Source organism: Pinus tabuliformis, chromosome 7 (assembly GCF_031772625.1).
Source record: "Pinus tabuliformis cultivar Carrire ecotype Pingquan chromosome 7, CPIR1, whole genome shotgun sequence".
NCBI lineage: Eukaryota > Viridiplantae > Streptophyta > Pinopsida > Pinales > Pinaceae > Pinus > Pinus tabuliformis.
The window spans coordinates 1,594,719,437-1,594,734,740 of NC_142293.1; positions in this window are offsets into that span (position 1 = coordinate 1,594,719,437).

Genomic DNA, 15,304 nt, shown 5'->3' on the forward strand with positions numbered 1-15,304 from the left:
TCTTAAAGGATAACTTCACTTTGGCGCAGAATAGAATGAAACAATAGGCAGATCAACATTGCAGCGAAAGAAGTTTTGATGAAGGTGACTAGGTATTTCTACGGCTATAACCATACAAACAAATGTCCCTCAAGTTAAGAAGGATAATAAATTATCACGAAAGTATTATGGTCCATACAAGGTGTTGCAAAAGATTGGTACTATGGAATATAGATTGGAACTTCCCGCATCTTCCCGAGTGCACCCATTTTTCCATGTTTCATGCTTAGATAAGGTTATAGGTGACAAGCCCCCAGTTCAAACAATATTTCCAGAGCTTGAGGAGGAAGGAAAAATCATATTGGAACCTGAAGCAGTCACAAAAACAAGAACTAGACAGCTGTGAAATTGATCAATTTCAGAGTATCTCATCAAGTGGAAGAACTTTCCTGCTGAAGATTCTACATGGGAGGATGAGAATTTTATACAGAAGCATCTAGAAATACTCAAGCATTGAGGACAAAACTTTTTTGAAGGAGAGGGGCATGTTAGGTCCCTATAATACTAGTGTATTCCCTTATTATTATTGTCATTGTACCCCTTATTGTTATTGTTGTGCCCATGTGGTCCCCATATTGTTATTATTGTGCCCCATAGAAGCCCACTATTGCTATTTTTGTGCCCTTACATTATTATTGTTATTTCGGCTTTGATTATATTGTGACTTTTCGACCCCTATATATATAAAGGAGGCCTTTTCATTTGTATCATCCAAGAATTGTTCATTTGTGTAATGTAAAGGGGGTTGCCCCCTTGAAGAGGCTACATTTTAAGTCGTTGATCTATCTCTTTCTTCTATTTTGTGAGCCGGTTGCATAACAGGTATTAGCTAAGGCCTAAGCTATATAAGGAGATGGATATCAAAGTGCTAAGTGGGTATGATATGGGTTATTGATGAATGGTTTTGATCTAAAATAAGCATGCACCTAAGAGTGTGATGATGGATCAAATCTTATAGATCTGAAATGACTACACATTAAATATTATGCTTATTGGTTGATAGATATGTGACGATGATATTATGATGTGTGTATTTTATAGTGTATGTTTAGATTTGGGTTTGATTTATGTTTTTTTATACAATGAAGGTATGATTCACTAGTTACATATTTGTACACAGGTTTTCTTCAGAAAGATCGCGTACATACACGGATCTGCTTCTGGGTAGTCGCGTATTGATTCTGCAGTATGGATAGATTTGTGCATGGGTATGCTTATTAAAAGGCACGTACATATGTGGAAGTGTCTTATATGGGTCATGTACATATGCTAGGGTTTTGCAGTATGAGCTGATGATTATGGTTGATTTGTTCTGTTATGTTTGTTGATGTATGTCAATGATGTCTCTTTCATGATAATCTGTGTGTGACAATTCTAGTTGAGTTGAGTGGTTTATGGAATGATATGTTGACTAAAGATGATGCTGCTATGTGATGATCTATATGTAATTTAGAAATCTATGTGTTTCAGCGATCGTTTCAGTAGTGTAATGATTCATATTTAGGGTTCCGTCTTTTGAGATTTGCATGCATGACTGCTTAAAGGAAAGCACATATATATGCAAATATTCTTCAGAACAATAGTGTATATATTCTAACATGTTATTGATCATAGCTTGCAGTGGCAACAGTTAGGTTCAGTGATCGATAATAGTGTATGGCTTGGTATATTTATATGTGGTTGTGCATTGAAGTTTCTGATATGTTCTGCTTTAGTTTGATCTAGTTGCATCGATTACATTGATTGAATTAAATTCAGTGATTGATTCAGTTAGTTCAATAATTAAGTGAATTGATTAAACATCTAGTTATGTATTTGGCTCAGTAATATGTGATGGTTTCAGAGTGTGATTGAGTGATTGATTCAATGATGTAGATTCTGTTTTCAGTGTATTGAGATATGTACACAGGTATTCTTTAGGGAAAGTGTGTACATACATGGGTATGACTCACAACAATAGTGTATACATTCTGACATATGATTGATTAGTGTTTGTAGTGACATGATCTAGTTTTAGTAATGAATAGTATGTGGTCTGTTATTTTGATGAATGGGTATACAATGATATAAGTTGGTTTGGTTGTTTGAGAATAATTTAGTTCATTGATTGATTTGGTGTTTTAATTTTTTCATTGATTAAGTGATACATTGTTGGTTTCAATATTGTTATTTGGAATTGGGCTTAAATGATGGTAGTGGTTCCAATCTGAAAATTTGATGAAAAGTGGCCTACAAGTTTGATGTTTTGGATCAGGTGGATCCAGTATGAAATATTATGAAATATGGTCCACAGAGGAGTTGAGGGTTGAAGCCTTCAGTGAGGGAGTCGAAGCTTCCTTCTAGTGGTAGCTGGTAAATTTGATTAGGGGATATGAGCTCCCTTCCAGTGGTTGCTGGTAAACGAGATCAGGGGGTTGGAGCTCCCTTCTAGTAGGTTCTGGAAAATGGGAGAAGGTGGTAGCCTTCTTGATCTTAAAATCACTTGTGAGTGATCTCAGTTTATTAATGTAGGTATTACAGACTCATGTGCTGGTGTGTGTGTCTATTATCTTAGGCAACAGATCGATAAGATTGCAAAATAAATAGACACTGGAAACAGTAAGAGAAACACAACAAGCAAATGCAAAATATAACAATTTAATAAGGAGTTCACCCAATCCTCTTGGGCTATGTCTCCTGGTCCAACTCTCAGTGGTGGCCTTATTTTATTGTGTCTTTAAGCAGAGTTTTTACAATGAGGAGCTCAATTTGAGTCTCCTGGAATAGATGATGCTTATTAGGGTGGTACTTGGATTCCCAAAGCCACTAGAGTACACAGACTCCCCCTTACCAAGTCTTGACCTCAACTCGTCTTAATGGAACGAGTCCAATCTGGTACTTAGTTCCCGACCGATATCCTCATAGGGATTTCTTGAACCTCTCAAGCCTTCTCAGTTCTGAATGCTCAATGTTGCCTTAGCTCTGCAGGTCAACTCGCCTTTTGTTTTATGCTTCTTGCTTTACTCTCTGTTCTGTCTCTTCTGTCTCACTGTCTTCTCATCTTTTCTCTCTCTCTTCTATTCTCTATTTGTCCATGGCTTAAAGCCAATCTGTCCCTTGACTGTTCGCTTCCTCTTCCGTCCCTTCGATTCAGCTGCCTTTGTTCGCTTAGAATTCCCTTCTTCTGTGTCGTCACCATTGTGTAACGTTTCACAAGAGGTGGCCACTTGTCCTCTCATGAACTGAGCACCAGCTCTTTCGTGAACGGTTCGTTATTTTGGTTACTTTTGTGAAATGATTCATCTGCCAGATCAGCGGTCAACTCGGACTTCAAACCTTTATGCGCCGTAGCTTATTTCTCCATCCAAATTTGGTCTCCCATTGGGTGAAATCTCCGCCGTTAGATCTAGGGCCTCCAGATCCTACGGTTATCGCTCTTATTGCACAGTTGAATTGCTCGAACGTTAGCCCGCGATGAGAGCGGTTTTCTCTCTCATCCGCTGGACATGCATCATTCGATGTATGGCATTGCTTGGTCTTTTGACAAATCCACTTACCGCCCAAAACTCCTTCGATATTCCACTGGTTTTGGAGTGCAGGACCCACCAGTCGTTTTAGCACTTTTCCCACGTTTCTTGGCTACCCTTGTGACCAAGTGCTCAGGGCTTTTCCTTTTCGAGGGGTTTTGCCTAGCGATGCACGATTATTAGAAACAGCCTCCATTTTCTGATCTAGTCTTCCCAATTACTAGTTTGCGCCACTATGCGGTCTCCATGGGCCAACGGTCAGTGCGCTTTGACCGAGGTCCTCATTGTTTCGTGTTGGCTACAAACTATCATTGTCCAGAGGTCCTTCCTGATAGCTCATTGTTCATAAGATCTTGAAGTCTTTCATGATTTGAAATAGTTATAGAACTCTGATAATTTTCATGGATCCAATTCAGATCACGACCTTCCCACTAAAAAAGCTTTTGGACCAAAAAAGTTGTTTTTCAAGCATTGACTAAGTGAGGGTACAATTGTCTCACTTGTCCAATCTCTATCCACTTTGCACTGCTCGGCTTTGAACCCTTGAGCCCAACTCTGAGGTACTCAACATCTCCCCTACGCGTCGTTCTCACCTTCCTATCCAGAACTGTGTCTTCCTGCAATTCATTAAGATATTCAGGTAGCAGGTCATCAATAGAAGGTAATTGACTCTCTTCTTTGGGATCCTCAATTAGTGAAGGTTCAAACAATCTCAAGCTATCTGCATTTACGACTGAGTAGATGTGCATGTAAGCTGGTAAATCAAGGCGAAAAGCATTCTCACCAATTTTCTCAAGTATCTTGAAAGGTCCATACCTAATAGGCTTTAGCTTTTTACCTTCACCTTGCATTCTATCCTTGATGATATACTACCAGACTTGATCACCAACTTGGAAACTATGCTCCATTCAATGCTTGTCATGCCTTGCCTTGTATTTGGCCTGGCTCTTTTCCAGTTGTTCCTGTATTGCCTGGTGAATCTCTTGGATTTGTTCAATGAACCTAGTTGCCTTGTCCACATCGCTGTGTCCCTCAACTGTTGTGTCCTTACCAAAGACAAAATCCAAAGGTGACCTTGGTGTGAAACCAAAACAAGTTTCAAAAGGAGATCTCTGTGTAGAAGAATGTTTGGCTCTGTTGTAAGCATGCTACACATAACACAAATGTTCACCCAAAGCTTGGGATGCTTGCTGCAATATCCCCTAAGCAACTGGATCACTGTCCTATTAACTACTTTTGTCTGGCCATCGGTTTGTGGATGGAAAGCTGTGCTTTTCTTCAGTTTGGTGCCCATCAGTTCCCACAGGCCTGACCAAAACTTTCCCACAAATCGGGTGTCTCGATAAGATATAATGGAAGTGGGTAATCCAAAATGAACCCATACATATTGAAAGAATAGTTTTGTAGTTTGTTCAGCTGTAATCTGTTTATTACAAGGTATCAAAATACACATTTTGCTGAACCTATCCACAACAACATACAAATAATCATGACCTTTCCTAGATTTAGGCAGTCCTCCAACAAAGTCCATGGAAACACTTTCCCAAGGATGAGAAGGAATTGGTAATGGAGTGTACAAGCCTAGTTTTCTATTGTTGGGCTTGCTTTTAGCACACATAGTACACCCTCTTACATATCTAGAAACCGTCTCATTCATTTTTGGCCAATAACAAAATCTTTGCAGTTGTGCAACTGTTTTACTTACCCCAAAGTGACCTGATATTAGAGAAGTGTGTGCTTCTCGAATTATCTTTACTCTTTCAGTTTGTGGAATGCATAACTTCCCACAATGATATAGGAGTCGGTCCTTTACATGATAATCCAATTCTTCTATTCGCTTGCCTTGACTTAAAGTTGCATATACATATTTAAAGTCTATATCTTGAGCATATTGTTCAATGTAGCTCTCATGTAACACAAAATTATGCTTAAGTATAGTAGATGCATTTATAATGGGTCTAGATAACATATCTACAACTTTATTGTGTATGCCCTTTTTATATCTGATGACTAAATGAAACTATTGTAGAAAACCCATCCATCTATAGTGTCTTGATTGTTGCAACTTAGTTTGGGAGTGTAGATATTGAAGTGGTTGAAGATCAATATGTATTACTGTCTCTTTGCCCATTAAGTAATGTTTCCACTTTTTCACACTCTGTACTAATGCATACAATTCTTTATCATATGTAGGGTAGTTAACTACTGCAGAATTAAATGTCTCAGAATGATAACATATGGGTTTACCGTGCTGTATCAACACTGCTCCCATGGCATAGTCTCTGGAATTCATTTGGATCTCAAAGGGTCTTTGAATATCAGGCAGTGCTAGTACTGGTGCTGTACTAATCTTTTCTTTCAAGGTGTCGAAGGCTTTCTGCTGTTTTCCTCCCCACTGAAACACCTTGTTCAATCCTGTTAAAGCATGTAAGGGAGTTGCAATTAAGGAAAAGTTAGAAATGAACTTTCTCCAATATTGTGCTGCTCCTAAGAAGATCCTAACTTTTGTAGCATATTTGGGTTTAGGCCAGTTTACAATGACTGCCACCTTAGAGGGATCTATCTTCAATTCACCACCCCTACTATATGTCCCAAATAATTCAAAGATGTTTTGCCAAATTCACATTTTGAGAGTTTAACATAAAGTTTTTCTCTCTTCAAAACATCTAGTGTCTGCTTGACATGCTTTAAATGTTCTTCCCATGTTTTTCTAAATATCAGAATGTCATCTAGGTACACAATAGCAAAATCATGAAGAAAAGGTCTGAGTACATCATTCATTATTCTCATGAAAATAGCAGGAGCGTTAGTTAAGCCAAAAGGCATAACCAGCCACTCATACAATCCCTGCTTTTTTTGAAAGCAGTCTTCCATGCATCTTGTTCTGCAACTATGACCCGACGATATCCATTATGCAAGTCTAACTTGGAAAATTAAACAGCTTCTTTCAATTGATCTAATAGATCATCTATGCAAGGAAGGGGATAACGATTTTTGATTATTATCTTATTTAGTGCTCGGTAATCAATGCACATTCTCCACGAGCCATCTTTCTTTCTCACCAAAACGATTGGAGATCCACATGGTGATGTTCTAGGTCTGATGAACCCCTTCTCGAGCAACTCTTGCACCTGCTTCTTGATTTCTGCATTCTCTAAAGTGGACAACCTGTACATTCCAATGTTAGGCAATGGAGCATCTTGCTGCAAATTAATTTCATGCACTATTTCCTTTTTGGGTGGCAGACCTTTAGGTTCTTGAAACAAGATATCATACTCTGAAACAACTTTTTCTAAATCAGCTTGCTGTTTAGCATCACAGCCCTCAAATACATTGGTTTTATCAGGTTTCTTTTCCTTTACAACCATTAGTAAAAATTGTTTGCATGAATTTATCATTCATTTCATCTGCCCTGAGTTTATGAGAGTGTAATTATTCTTGAGCTTATGAGCTCTTACAAAGTATTCGATTCCATCTTTAACGAGTAGATACTTGTTCTCAGCTCTATAGAAAATAGCTTTTTTGTCATACAAGTAAGGACTTCCTAAAACAATTCCACATATATCCAAAGGAATTATGTCTAACTCAACCTCATCTACAAATGTTGACCCAAAAGAAAACTTGAGTTTGCATTTTCTAGTCACTTGTAGTTGTGCTTTATCATTTAACCATCCTAATGGGTATGGTTTCTTGTGAGGTGTGGTCAGTAATCCCAACTTCTTTACAATTTCTTCAGAAATTAAATTTACTTGTGAGCCACTATCAAACAAAGTATTAATCTTTTGATGTTTGGAAATAACTCGAATATGGAAAAGCTCATGCCTTTTTCTCTTATTTTCTTCATCAATAGTAGATTGTGCAAAATTACTAGTAGATGCTTTAGAATTCTTACCTTTTATACCTGTGGCTACAATGGTTGTTTCATCTCCTGAGTCCGACCCCAAATCTTTCTGAATAGCTGCAGCAGTCTTCTTCTTCTTGCCCTCGAACTTCTTAGGTCTCAGCTTTGGATGCAGAATCCAACAGTGCCCATCATCATGCCCGTCCTTCTTACAATGAGTACATGAAGACTTGATTTTCTGTGCAGTATTAACCTTCCTTTCTTTCCATTTCAATTTTATTTTCTCCTTATTCTTGGTTGCAGTGAGTTGGGATGATCCCCCAACTTCTGGATTTCCATTCTTTCCTCTAGCTTCTAGATGCGTAGCTTCAACAGATACCTCATCTATACTAGTGGGATTAAACATGAGGACAGTGTGCCTCATGTAGCTGTGTAGACTACTGATGTACTTCAACAGAGTCTTAGGCGAGTCTAATGAGATACCTAGAATCAGTGCACTCTTCCTATATTCTTGGGTGTAACCTTGCACACTTTTCCCTTTCAACTGTCGAAGATTTTTCCAGCTCATCATGGCTTGCTGCATGTATGCCAGTGGATAGAACTACTTTTTGATTGCAGAAACAAATTCACTCCACACAGAAATAGTATTACCATGTCTCTTCAAGTTAGCTTGGGTCCTGCCTTCCCACCAAACTAAGGCAGTGCCTCCAAGGCGTAGGTTGGCTAGCTAAATCTTGCTCCTATCTGAATCGATACTCTGCACTCTACAATAAACATCAATTTGTTTGATCCAATTGTCCAACTTTTCTGCATTCAACTCTCCATCATATATTGGTAAATCAAATTTAACATCTATTTTAATCAAAGATGTCTTATTTTTATGTTAAGGGCTATTAGGAGGTGTGAGAAAGCTTTCTTCTTTCCCTTTGCCTTTTGAGTGGTCATGGAGGAGAGACTCTTCTTCTCCTTTATCTTGTTTAGAGCCTGATGAATCTTCATCCTTGTGTTTTCTAAAATCCTTATACATTTCCTCTACCATGCACTTTATGGCTAGGAAACTATCTATAAATTGAGGATCTAGCCCCACAGAACCTTCCTCTGACATTGTCTTCTGAGGATAGACTCTTCCAATCTTAGGATTATTTTCGACCAACTCTCCTTCTCCTAATTTGAGCTTTGATCTAGTTAGCATTCAACAGCTAAATCCAACACAAGCTTGTCTAACCTTAACAACCTAGGTGCTCTGATACCACTTGATCTGAAAATCACTTGTGAGTGATCTCAGTTTATTAATGTAGGTATTACAGACTCATGTGCTGGTGTGTGTGTCTATTATCTTAGGCAATGAATCAATAAGATTGCAAAATAAACAGACACTGGAAAACAATAAGAGAAACACAACAAGCAAATGCAAACACAACAATTTAATAAGGAGTTCACCCAATCCTCCTGGAACAGATGATGCTTAGTAGGGTGGTACTTGGATTCCCCAAGCCACTAGAGTACACAGACTCCCCCTTACCAAGTCTCGACCTCAACTGTTCTTAATGGGATAAGTCCAATCTGGTACTCAGTTCCCGACCGATATCCTCACGGGGATTGCTTGAACCTCTAAAGCCTTCTCGATTATGTTTGCTCAATGTTGCCTTAGCTCTGTAGGTTAGCTCGACTTTTGTTCTCTGCTTCTTGCTTTACTCTCTATTCTGTCTCTTCTGTCTCACTATCTTCTCGTCTTTTCTCTCTCTCTTCTGTTCTCTATCTGTCCATGGCTTAAAGCCAATCCGTCCCTTGACTGTTCGCTTCCTCTTCCATCCCTTCAGTTCGCCTGCCTCTGTTTTCTTGGAATTCCCTGCTTCTGTGTCATCACCACTGTGTAACGTTTCACAGGAGGTGGCCACTTGTCCTCTCACGAACTGAGCGCCAGCTCTTCCGCGAACGGTTCATTATTTTAGTTACTTTTGGAAATGATTCATCCGCCAGCTCAGCAGTCAAATCAGACTTCAAACCTTTATGCACCATAGCTTATTTCTCCCTCCAAATCCGGTCTCCCATCGGGTGCAATCTCCGCCGTTAGATCTGGGGCCTCCAGATCCTATGGTTATCGCTCTTATCGTATGGTTGACTTGCTTGAATGTTAACCGCGATGAGAGCAGTTTTCTCTCTCATCTGTCGGACATGCGCCATTCGATGTATGGCATCGCTTGGTCTTCTGACAAATCTGCTTACCGCCCAAAATGCCTCTGATATTCAGCCGGTTTTGGAGTGTGGGACCCGCTGGTCATTTTAGCGCTTTTCCCACGATTTCTTGGCTTCCCTTATGATCGAGTGCTCGGGGCTTTTCCTTTTCGAGGGGTTTTTCCCAGCTATGCGTGATTTGCGCTAATCATGCATCAGAAACAGCCTCTGTTTTCTGATATGGTCTTCCCAATTGCTAGTTTGTGCCACTGCACAGTCTTCATGGGCCAATAGTTAGCGCGCTTTGGCCGAGGTCCTCATTGTTCTGTGTTGGCTACAAACTGCCACTATCCAGAGGTCCTTCCTGATAGCTTGTTGTTCATAAGATCTTGAAGTCTGTCATCATTTGAAACAATCATAGAACTCTGATAATTTTCATGGATCCAATTCGGATCACTTCTATAGGCAAGTTCCTACGTGATGGTATGAGTCTGCGCTAGTATAAGATTGCAATATATTTTCTTTATAATAAAATATAAAGATTGAGATGAAAACAACGATGGTTTTCTCCCACATTTGGTTTCCACCTATAAATCCTAGTGTTCATGTGTGTTGAAGTGTTTCTTTTGTGCGATGGTTTATTCTATTCTTACTGCATATAGTTACTGTTTAATTAATGACCAAAGAAGTATTGATGCACTGGTTCAAGTTAAATAGATGATGAATTCATTGAAAAGTTAGTTAATTGCATATACGCTACTTATCTTAATCACAACTGTGTACATACACTTGTTAACTTCATTAAAGTCGCGTACAAAAATATGAATGAGAAATCGAAAGGTTTAAGTGAGCTTTAAAATACTGATTCACCCACCCACCTAGTATTTTTCCCCAAAAAAATTACTTTCAAAATTTATCTATTTATTCAAATATCTTGATAATAACTTTAGAACAGATTTTCAATATGACTACATCGTAATTAGGTTTTGAAAATCCTCATTAATCACTATGTTACAAGACATCATTTATCACCATCTCGACATATCAAAACATGTTTATGAATCTCTATTAGTTGAAATTGTTTTATTTTGTCTTGTTTTGTTTAAGCTTTCTCAAAACTTAATGCTTGATTTCTTTTAATACTCCTTAATTTTGAGTCTTTTATTTGCTTGAGCTTATTTTTATTTCATGTTTTAATGAAGGAAACTTATTTTCAAAGCAATAACAATTGGTCAACATAGGGAGTTTTTACTCTGACATTTATATGAGTTTTAATTTACCTTAATGAGACATATTTATTAAATTCTAAGTCCTGTCACATTAATTCTTTTCTCCTCGATGAAAATTTTCTTTTCTAAGAAATAGGGTTCATATTTTCTAGGAAAGAATTAAATTGAGTCTAAACCAATGAATCCCACCCATCCCACCTCTTCACATAAAAGCTTCTAGATTGATAGTTGTAGGGAAGGACAAGGGAGTCAAAATTTCATAAGTATTATATCAATTTCTTTTAATATCTCTTGTACCATCCCACCCCTTCACCCAACTATTTTAACTTAGCTAAAAAATATTTTTATCAAAAGGGTGACATAATAGGGGAAGAAAACATGGGAAGTACAAGAAAAGCCATCAAGGTACTGAAGAGGCTTGCTGGCAGCGGGGCTATGCTTGTGCGGTACTAAGACAACTTCGCCAAGGTATTGAACATGCTCGCTAGAAGAGAAGTGATGTCAGGTAGAGTAAACTATCGATGCATACCTTATCTAAACTCCCTATCTATACCTCTTCTGTCACCCACATGAGGTAAATTTAAAATCAAATATTTCTCTAAAAAGTTGGGATTCATGGTTTTAGACTTAAGTTTGTGTCAAGTACTTATCATTTTAGAACCTATATTCTTTCATCTATTAATGTAGGACCCATTAGAAATATTTTAATTTCTGAAGTCTTGATGGAATTCATCACTTTGTCCTTTTGATAAATGTAAACCCATTACTTTCAAAACAAGAGATAATTGTTCCTTCCCCGTGAGTCACCAATTGTTGTGGCCACAACCACCTCATAAATTTTGCACAAAAAATATGGGGACTCTCCATTTTGCATTTTGAAAATCTCCCTTCTCAATAGGCATTTTGGATTTATGTGGCCTTTAGTGCTTGGCTTTGGAACTTTTTTCAAGGTTTGATCATGATATGGCGATTTTGATTGGCACTTGGCTTGATGCTCCTTTAATCACTCTTTTCTACCTTGTAAGATTACTTTATGAGATGATTATTTCAATGGTCACAAGAAGCCATTGTGGCGCCTTCAATTGCCACATCACCTCATATCCTGCATAAGATTATGCGTGTGGCTCTTTGTTAAACACCTTGTTTTCTATACCTACATCAAGCAAAGGGTGGTTCATCATTATATTGTAAATATTGTCTATAAAATATATATTACAAACATAAATATGTATATATATTGTAATTTATATTAATATTTATAAATAGTATATAATGTATATATAACCTATACAATTAATGTATGTATTTATAAATAGTATGTAACCTTATGTAAATGAACTTTAATAACCTTGTATTATATAAATTACAATATTTTTAGCTTGTTTATAGTATATTACATGTATGTGAGATTTTATAATTTGTATACATTACATTTTAAGATATGTATATAGCATAACACAGTGTGTCTACCTAATATAAAACATAAAAATGAGAATCAACCCTCTATATTGAGTAGAAACAACAATGGGTGAACTTTTGAATGTAAAGGTAAGAGCGCATAAAAAAATGTGAGAGGTTGAGAATTCATAAACTTATTCATTTTCCATGCTTCGCTTAACCAACAACCATGCCACTAAGGTTTTCTCATCATCCCTTGACGTGGCACACATGACAATTACGCGCATAACAAATTCCACCACACTCTACGTGGAGGCACAACAACGACGCCCATCCACTCTGATTCTCGTTCCAAAATTTAGGTTTTCTCATCGTCTCTTGACGGGGCACACATGACACATAACAAACTCCACCACCTTCTACTTTGATTCTCGTTCCAAACTCCACCACCCACAACGACACTCATCCACTTTTTATTTTGACTGCCAGACCTGAGAGTCTACGGGTCATTGCCAACCATCCCTCACGAAAGTTAACCTTCATACTCTGGGTCCGTCCTTTACATTTTTTCTCGAATTGTTTTTAACCCAATTTCATTTAGGAGTGGTCTATAATGCGATTTTTTGGAGATTTCAAGTGACAGAATCTTGCAGAAAAAATTGAGGTTAAATCTTGATTTGTATTATTTAAAATGGTTTTTTAACTGCATATTTGGATTCAGCACCCTGAAAAATCCCTGGGACACTTTGATTGTGGAGAAACTAGTTATCAAACTTGCGATTCCAATGAATTACTGCCGGATTTTGACCAGAAAAACCCACAGAAAAACTTCCAAAAAATCACATTATAGACAACTGCATTCCATCTATATGCAACAATGACTCACTTTCCACCTTGGATGTGGGATTATTCCCAAAGAGCGAAAAAGGAAAATATATATTAGGAAGCGCACATATCACAATATCCAAACCGCAACAGTTCACCACGTCAATGCTCATACAAAATACTACTCTCAACATCCAAAGCATCAGATGACAAAATAACCCACTCCAAATTTCATCTGGACAACAACTAACCTATATATATTGCACATGTGGTCTATCACCTTTCAATCAAATGAAATTTAATGTCACTTGTCACTCTTCGGTTTCCATCAACTTCGTCTTACGTGGAACGTTCCATGGTGGCCAAACTCATTTAATTCATGTAGGTTAGTTGATCCTTTTCTATTTTGTGATTCCAGGAGTTATTACATAACGAAAAATATATTGCATACTGTGTAGGTGTATGCCAATGATTGAGGACGTTTCCAATTACAGTTCAATGGTACGCTGGAATTAAAGGAATCCTGCACCCAAAAAAAAACATTTTCAATTCTAACCAGTTAGGATCTCGATCTCCTCACATTGTCTCGATTCATCTACCAAGTATCTGAGACCAATCTCAACAATACGAATATGACAGTATTAGTTTCATGGTACTCTCTATGCCTTAAGAATTAACTTTTATTCACTTCAAGGGAATGGCACTGGAAGGGGCAACTCATTAACCTGTAGTCGTTATAAACAAAACATTAGCTCTGTAAAATGGCGTTTTCATAATGGAGGGGGAAGGAACACTGTTACTCTATTATATGACTATTTTCTTTTTTGTCACCTAGACCTGATACAACTTTTGCTGCCAAAAGATCGAGTTCACATTGCTACCATTGATGTCTCATTCTTGATTTACAAGAAATTATTCCTAGTTGTGTTTCGATTCTGCTTAAGCGAGGAGGAATTTTCAACACTGTGTTGGTAACTTTGTCTTCTATATTTATGAAATCGATTTAATTCTCATGTTTTGGTTCAACTACTTTTTGGTTGACCACTATTATTCATCCTTTAGTTTCTTGTATCATTGCATGCAAAACTCTATATCAACCAATGTGTATGAAATTATTTGGATGCTACAAGTATTTCAACTATTTGCAAGTCTTTTCACATTTTTAGTAATGCCAGTTTAATGATCCTTTTATAGGTTTACATTTTCAACTATTTCATATTCATGAGTGATTGATACAACTTTTATTAAATGTGTGAATACGGTTGATTGAACAAGATATTTCAACTACTAAAATAACTTGTTATAATTTGCAGTTGTGCTCCTTTAGTGACTATTTGTTAGATTTATATCATCAAATTTGTCATCATTTTTACTTATTCATACACATGAGGAGTTATATTATGAATTTTATTGTATGTGTTTGGATGTTGTGAGTTTTATTACTTTTTCAACTAATTGGACAGCTCATCTTTACTCACAATGGTATTATCATTGTAATCCTTTGAATAAACTATGTTATCATTGTAATCTATGTTATTGAATGTATTACTTAGTTTCCTTATTCATAACACATGACATATATGCTTAGGCTTGTAGATAATTATATAGTTTTATTTGCATTAATTCTAATTTCAATCAGTTTTTCCATATCCTTTAGCATCTTTGGTTTCGTGTCCTTCAAATTCCTTTATTCCCTCAAGTCTCCTTTCGTATGAGCAAGTACGACCATGGCTAGAATTAGCCCTAGTTTTAGTCACATGAAAAGGATCATATTACTTTAAGTAGAATTTTACAGATGATTTCATTCCCTTTAGTTTTTTAATCACAAGCATCATTTCTCAGAAACAAACTGAAGGTCGTCATTGTGCATACTGTACATATTAGGATAGTGCAGGCCAGATTAACCTTAGGCTAGTCTTAGGGTAACTGGGGACCCACTAACCATTCACGATTTCTATTTCAATAGAAAAGGGTATAATTAGGGTCCTAACTAGGTAATTCCTTCCATGTTGAGCTAGAACATTTCCAGGCATCAACGTAATTGGCGCTATAAGGACGGCTACAGATAAATCATATGTGTGGAGTCTTGTTCTTAAAATTTCTAATTTAATCATGGCTCTTGCACATACTATTCCTTGGGATCATGCTTTCAATCCATATAGACCTAGTGGAAGCATATCCAAGAAACATCTTGAATATTTGTCTAGATTACGATACGACGGTGAGAGTTAACTTTCTACTTTATATTATCTTTGTCATTTTGTAGTAAAATGTAACTATTTTAATATTAT